This window comes from Arachis duranensis, chromosome 1, assembly GCF_000817695.3.
Source record: "Arachis duranensis cultivar V14167 chromosome 1, aradu.V14167.gnm2.J7QH, whole genome shotgun sequence".
Classification (NCBI taxonomy): domain Eukaryota; kingdom Viridiplantae; phylum Streptophyta; class Magnoliopsida; order Fabales; family Fabaceae; genus Arachis; species Arachis duranensis.
Genome location: NC_029772.3, coordinates 65116930 through 65125116, shown reverse-complemented (window position 1 = coordinate 65125116; position 8187 = coordinate 65116930).

Sequence of the window (8187 nt, the reverse complement as noted above, 5' to 3'; positions counted from 1 at the left end):
GCAAAGGATAATGAAAGGTAAGGCCATATGGGTATGTAAGCTCAGTGAAACAAGGCCTGAATCATATAAGTGCATGCATACATCAAATAATGGAAATATAGAATTAAGCAAGATAAAGATCCCAATTTTAGAGAGAAAAATACACACCAAAAATAAAATATTGGTTGGTAAAATGCAACCAATCAAGTAGGCTCAAAATTTCACTGGTTTTGTGTGTTCGAGCTCTAAATCATGTTCCAAAATAATATTTCTTCAAACAAGTTTTTCAAAAAGTTTTTAATTTAAATTAGTGAAATACTATAAAAAGTTTCTTGAAAAAGAAAATATTACTTCAACCAAGTAATGGTGATATATGCACAAAATCAAACAAACATGTAAATGCAACAACTAATTTGAACATTGGTGTTGAGACAGGAAGGTACTAACCCACGGAGATCAGTATCGACCTCCCCACACTTAAAGAGTGCACCGTCCTCGGTGCATGCAAAGCTGTACAGGTGGGCGGGGTTGTGGTTCCTCAGTTGGTGCTCTTAGTAGAGTCTTTCTCTTTACCCTTCCTGGTGGCCATTCTGAAAAAGGAGAAGAGAAAGGAATACGAAGTCAAAGGGATAGAGCAGAGAGGAGGGCAGTATGAGTGATAATCATGCCAAAGTAAAGAAGAATGTCGTTAACACATGGTCACGACTCCATGAAATTAGGACAACAATGGATGTAGGGCATGATAAATTGAGGCAATTAGATGCAAGATGTTTATTGGCATGCTAGCAAAGGCATGAGTAGCATAAATCAAGCATTAAAAGCCATAATGTATTATTAGTCATAAGAAACTAACAATAATGTTTGTATCGACAATTATATTCAATTAATAAAATAGTGGAAGGGGTTTTGTGAAAAGTAGGCATTAGAGTAGAAGAATAGAATAATGAAGAATGCACAATGCCATACGGGCTTTTTCACAAATGATGAGCCGATAATTTATACGCTTTTTGGCATTGTTTTTAGTATGTTTTTACTATGTTTTAGTTAGTTTTATTATATTTTTATTAGTTTTTATTTAAAATTCACATTTCTGGGCTTTACTATGAGTTTGTGTGTTTTTCTGTGATTTCAAGTATTTTCTGGCTGAAATTGAGGGACCTGAGCAAAAAGTCTGATTCAGAGGCTGAAAAGGACTGCAGATGCTGTTGGATTCTGACCTCCCTGCACTCGAAGTGGATTTTCTGGACGAAGATGAGTATTCTTCCTCCAATGAGCTTTGATGAGTATTCTTCCTCTGAAGAGGACGAAGATGTCACTGAAGAACAAGTTGCTAAGTACCTTGGAGCAATCATGAAGCTAAATGACAAGTTATTTAGTAATGAGACTTGGGAGGATGAACCCTCTTTGCTCACCAAAGAACTGGATGACTTGACTAGGCAGAGATTACCTCAAAAGAGACAGGACCCTGGGAAGTTCTCAATACCTTGTACAGTATGCACCATGACCTTCAAGAAGGCTCTGTGTGACCTAGGGTCAAGCATAAATCTCATGCATCTCTCTGTAATGGAGAAGCTAGGGATCTTTGAGGTACAAGCTGCAAGAATCTCACTAGAGATGGCAGACAATTCAAGAAAATAAGCTTATGGACTTGTAGAGGATGTTCTGGTAAAGATTGAAGACCATTACATCCCTGCTGATTTCATAGTCCTAGAGACTGGGAAGTGCATGTATGAATCCATCATCCTTGGCAGACCCTTCCTAGCCACAGCAAAGGCTGTGATTGATGTTGACAGAGGAGAATTGATTATTCAAGTGAATGATCAAGAAAACAAGCTGCAAGAATCTCACTAGAGATGGCAGACAATTCAAGAAAACAAGCTTATGGACTTGTATAGGATGTTCTGGTAAAGATTGAAGACCATTACATCCCTGCTGATTTCATAGTCCTAGAGACTGGAAGTGCATGGATGAATCCATCATCCTTGGCAAACCCTTTCTAGCCACAGCAAAGGCTGTGATTGATGTTGACAGAGGAGAATTGATCATTCAAGTGAATGAAGAATCCTTTGTGTTTAAGGCTTAAGGATATCCCTCTATAACCATGGAGAGGAAGCATGAAGAGCTTCTCTCAAAACAGAGTCAAATAGAGCCCCCACAGTCAAACTCTAAGTTTGGTGTTGGGAGGCCACAACCAAATTCTAAGTTTTGTGTTGAACCCCCACAGTCAAACTCTAAGTTTGGTGTTGGGAGGTTCCAACATTGCTCTGAGTATCAGTGAGGCTCCATGAGAGCCCACTGTCAAGCTACTGACATTAAAGAAGCGCTTGTTAGGAGGCAACCCAATGTTATATTTATCTATTTTCCTTTTGTTATTTTATGTTTTCTGTAGGTTGATGATCATGTAAAGTCACAAAATCAATTGAAAAAACAAAAATAGAATGAAAAACAGAAAGAAAAATAACACACCCTGGAGGAAAACTTGCTGGCGTTTAAAGGCCAGTGAAGACAGCAAAATGGGCATTTAACGCCCAGTCTGGTACCATTCTGGGAGTTTAACGCCAGAAAGGGGCACCAGACTGGCGTTTAACGCCAGGAATGGGCAAGAAGCTGGCGTTAAACGCCAGAAAGGGGCAGCAGCCCGGTGTTTAACGCCAGGATTGGCAGAAAGGGCATTTTTGCACGCCACTTGGTGCAGGGATGAGCTATCCTTGACACCTCAGGATCTGTGGACCCCACAGGATCCCCACCTAGCCCACATACCCCACCACTCTCTCTCTTCTTCACCCATTCACCAATCACCTCAATACCTCTTCCCCAAAAACCCCTCACCTATCAAATCCCACCATTCTCTTCACCACTCACATCCATCCTTCATAAAACCCCACCTACCTCACCATTCAAATTCAAACCACTTTCCCCCCAAACCCACCCATATTGGCCGAACCCTACCCCTCTCTCCACCCCTATATAAACCCATCTTCACTCCTTCATTTTCACACAACTTACACACTACTTCTCCCCCTTGGACGAAAAACAAAGCCACCTCTATCTCCTCTATTTCTTCTTCTTCTACTCTCTTCTTTCTTCTTTTGCTCGAGGACGAGCAAACCTTCTAAGTTTAGTGTGGTAAAAGCGTTGCTTTTTGTTTTTCCATAACCATTTATGGCATCTAAGGCCGGAGAAACCTCTAGAAAGAGGAAAGGGAAGGCAAAAGCTTCCACCTCTGAGTCATGGGAGATGGAGAGATTCATCTCAAGGGTGCATCAAGACCACTTCTATGAAGTTGTGGCCATGAAGAAGGTGATCCCCGAGGTCCCTTTCAAACTCAAAAAGGGTGAGTATCCGGAGATCCGACATAAGATCCAAAGAAGAGGTTTGGAAGTTCTTACCAACCCCATTCAACAAGTCGGAATCTTAATGGTTCAAGAGTTCTATACCAATGCATGGATCACCAAGAACCATGATCAAAGTGTGAACCCAGACCCAAAGAATCGGCTTACAATGGTTCGGGGGAAATGCTTAGATTTTATTCTGGAAAATGTAAGGTTGGCATTCAACTTGCCCATGATGCAAGGAGATGAACACCCCTACACTAGAAGGGTCAACTTTGATCAAAGGTTAGACCAAGTCCTCGTAGACATTTGTGAAGAGGGCGCTCAATGGAAGAGAGATTCAAGAGGGAAGCCGGTTCAACTGAGAAGGCATGACCTCAAGCCCATGGCTAGGGGGATGGTTGGAGTTTATCCAACGCTCAATCATTCCCACTAGCAACCGGTCCGAAGTTACTATAGACTGGGCTATCATGATTCATAGCATCATGATTGGAGAAGAAATAGTTATATCCCAAGAACTTTATAAGGTGGCGGACAAGTCCTCTACCTTGGCAAGGTTAGCCTTCCCTCATCTCATTTGTCACCTCTGTAATTCAGTTGGAATTAACATAGAGGGAGACATCCTCATTGATGAGGACAAGCCCATCACTAAGAAGAGGATAGAGCAAACAAGAGATCCCATTCATGGACATAAAGAAATTCCTCACCATGAAATCCCTGAGATGCCTCAAGGGATGCACTTTCCTCCCCAAAACTATTGGGAGCAAATCAACACCTCCCTAAGGGTGGAGCACCAAGAACATTCCATCCTCCTCCATGAAATTAGAGAAGATCAAAGAATCATAAGAGAGGAGAAACAAAGACAAAGAAGAGACATTGAGGAGCTCAAGCACTCCATAAGAGCTTCAAGAGGAAGAACAAGCCGCCATTACTAAGGTGGACCCGTTCTTTAATCTCCTTGTTCTTTATTTTTCTGTTTCTCGAAAAATATGCTTTATGTTTATTTGTGTTTGTGTCTTATGATCATTAGTGTCTTAGTGTCTATGCCTTAAAGTTATGAATGTTCTATGAATCCATCACATTTCTTAAATGAAAAACGTTCTTAATTGAAAAAGAGAAGAATTGCATGAATTTCAAATTTTATAACAGATTAATTATTTTGATGTGGTGGCAATACTTTTGATTTCTGAATGTATGCTTGAACAATGCATATGTCTTTTGAATTTGTTGTTCATGAATGTTAAAATTGTTGGCTCTTGAAAGAATGATGGAAAAGGAAAAATGTTACTGAGGATCTGAAAAATCATCAAATTGATTCTTGAAGCAAGAAAAAGCAGTGAATTCAAAAAAAAAAAAAGAAAGAGAGAAAAAGAAAAAGAAAGAGCAAGTAGAAAAAGCCAAAAGCCCTTTAAACCAAAAGGCAATGGTAATAAAAAGGATCCAAGGCTTTGAGCATCAGTGGATAGGAGGGCCTACAGGAATAACATCCTGGCCTAAGCGGCTAAACCAAGCTGTCGCTAACCATGTGCTTGTGGCGTGAAGGTGTCAAGTGAAAACTTGAGAGTGAGCGGTTAAAGTCGTGATCTAAAGCAAAAAGAGTGTGCTTAAGAACCCTGGACACCTCTAATTGGGGACTCTAGCAAGGCTGAGTCACAATCTGAAAAGGTTCACCCAGTTATGTGTCTGTGGCATGGATGTATCCAGTGGTAATACTGGAAAACAGAGTCCTTTGGGCCACGGCCAAGACTCATGAAGTAGCTGTGTTCAAGAATCAACATACTTAACTAGTAGAATCAATAACACTATCTGGATTCTGAGTTCCTATAGAAGCCAATCATTCTGAACTTCAAAGGATAAAGATAGATGCCAAAACTGTTCAGAGGCAAAAAGTTAAAAGCTCCGCTCATCTAATTAATACTGATCTTCATAGATATTTTTGGAATTCATTGTATATTCTCTTCTTTTTATCCTATTTGATTTTCAGTTTCTTGGGGACAAGCAACAATTTAAGTTTGGTGTTGTGATGAGCGGATAATTTATACGCTTTTTGGCATTGTTTTTAGTATGTTTTTAGCATGTTTTAGTTAGTTTTTATTATATTTTTATTAGCTTTTATTTAAAATTCACTTTTCTGGGCTTTACTATGAGTTTGTGTGTTTTTCTGTGATTTCAGGTATTTTCTGGCTGAAATTGAGGGACCTGAGCAAAAAATCTGATTCAGAGGCTGAAAAGGACTGCAGATGCTGTTGGATTCTGACCTCCCTGCACTCAAAGGGGATTTTCTGGAGCTACAGAAGCCCAATTGGCACGCTCTTAATTGCGTTGGAAATTAGACATCCTGGGCTTTCCAGCAATATATAATAGTTCACACTTTGCCCGAGATTTGATGGCCCAAACCGGCGTTCCAAATCAGCTCAAGACTGCCCGGCGTTTAACGCTGGAACTGGCATAGAAGTGGGAGTTAAACGCCCAAACTGGCACAAAAGCTGGCGTTTAACTCCAAGAAAAGTCTCTACGCATGAAAGCTTCAATGCTCAGCCCAAGCACACACCAAGAGGGCCCGGATGTGGATTTTTATGTCATTTACTAATTTTTGTAAACCCTAAGCTACTAGTTCTCTATAAATAGGATCTTTTGCTATTGTATTATCATCTTTTGATCAATTTAGATCTTAGGATCATCTTTGGTCGTCTAGTTCTTAGATCATGGGGGCTGGCCTCTCGGCCATGCCTAGACCTTGTTCTTATGTATTTTCAACGGTGGAGTTTCTATACACCATAGATTAAGGTGTGAAGCTCTGCTGTACCTCGAGTATTAATGCAATTACTATTGTTCTTCTATTCAATTCAGCTCATTCTTGTTCTAAGATATCACTTGTTCCTCATCTTGATGAATGTGATGATCCGTGACACTCATCATCATTCGCACCTATGAACGTGTGCCTGACAACCACCTCCGTTCTACCTTAGATTGAGTGGATATCTCTTGGATTCCTTAATCAGAATCTTCGTGGTATAAGCTAGAATTGATGGTGGAATTCTTGAGAATCTAGAAGGTCTAAACCTTGTCTATGGTATTCTGAGTAGGATTCAAGGATTGAATGACTGTGACGAGCTTCAAACTCGCGATTGTGGGGCGTTTGTGACAGACGCAAAAGAATCACTAGATTCTATTCCGACATGATCGAGAACCGACAGATGAATAGCCGTGCTGTGACAGAGCACGTTGAACATTTTCACTGAGAGGACGGGACTGTAGCCATTGACAATGGTGGTGCCCAACATACAGCTTGCCATGGAAAGGAGTAAGAAGGATTGGATGAAGACAGTAGGAAAGCAGAGAGACGGAAGGGATAAAGCATCTCTATACGCTTATCTGAAATTCTCACCAATGAATTACATAAGTATCTCTATCTTTATTTTATGTTTTATTCATCTTTTAGTTATCAATCCTCCATAACCATTTGAATCCGCCTGACTGAGATTTACAAGATGACCATAGCTTGCTTCATACCAACAATCTCCGTGGGATCGACCCTTACTCGTGTAAGGTTTATTACTTGGACGACCCAGTGCACTTGCTGGTTAGTTGTGCGAAGTTGTGATAAAGAGTTGAGATTGCAATTGAGCGTACCATGTTGATGGCGCCATTGATGATCACAATTTCGTGCACCAACAAACACTTAGTATGCATATTTAATATGATAGGGGAAGAATGAATTTGGAACATGCAAGTATTCCGAAAACAAATAATATAAATTGTCAAACAACTCCATAATAATCCACAAGTAATAGTGAAAGACCTAAATAAAGTTCCAACACCAACATAAAAATGCATGAAGAAGAAAGAAAAAAAAGACCATAAATAATTATGCTAAAAATAAAATTAAGAAAAGTGCAAAAGGTAGAAGAAGAATGAAGAGGAGAAGAGGGAGGAAAAGAAGAAAGAAATAGGATTAGAAAAGAGAAGATAAGATAATTGGCACTAGTTTGGATAAGCTGTGCGTCGCATGTGACGCGGATGCATGGTGTACGAAATCGCGTGGGGTGTGATAAATTCAAGTGATGCGAACGCGTAGGGCACGTGGACGCGTGACTCGATTTGTGCTAGTGGCGCGAGAGCAGCCTCGCGTACGCACAACTCTCTGTTTGAATGCATTTTTGACAAAAATCTAGGGTGATGCGATCGCGTGAATGGCCATATTTTGAAAAAAGATACGAACGCATGGGGCACGCGTCCGCGTGGTAGGGCTTGTGCTTCTGGCACGATTTCAGCCCCATTCCATCACAACTTGCTGCCACACACCCTTTTTACGTCAATTTTTAGGGCACGCGTTCGCGTGGCTGATGCGGATGCGTGGGAGGCATTTTTCCCACATGACACGGATGCGTCAGTGACGCGGTCGCGTCGGTCAAATTGTGCCAAAGGCACGCCTCCAGCCACGCTCTCGCGTGACTCTCTGTTCACTTTTCTTTTCTTCCCAACGCACATATGACGCGGTCGCATTATCGACGCTGTCGCGTCGCGTGTGTTTTTTTTTCATGCGGTATGCAGAATGTAGAATGTAATGAATGTTATGCACAATGCCAGGTTGAATCAGAATTCAAAAACAGACTAAAATGGAAAAAGAACAATCATACCATGGTGGGTTGTCTCCCACCTAGCACTTTTAGTTAAAGTCCTTAAGTTGGACATTTGATGAGCTTCCTGCTATGGTGGCTTGTGCTTGAATTCGTCCAGAAATCTCAACCAGTGTTTGGAATGCCAGCATCCTCCGGGGTCCCAAACAAGGCATGTAAAGCCTTTGCGCAGTTTCAAACAGGTATCTAGGCTCCTGGGGTATTAAATGTCAGAATAGATTCCAAGATCCCAAACT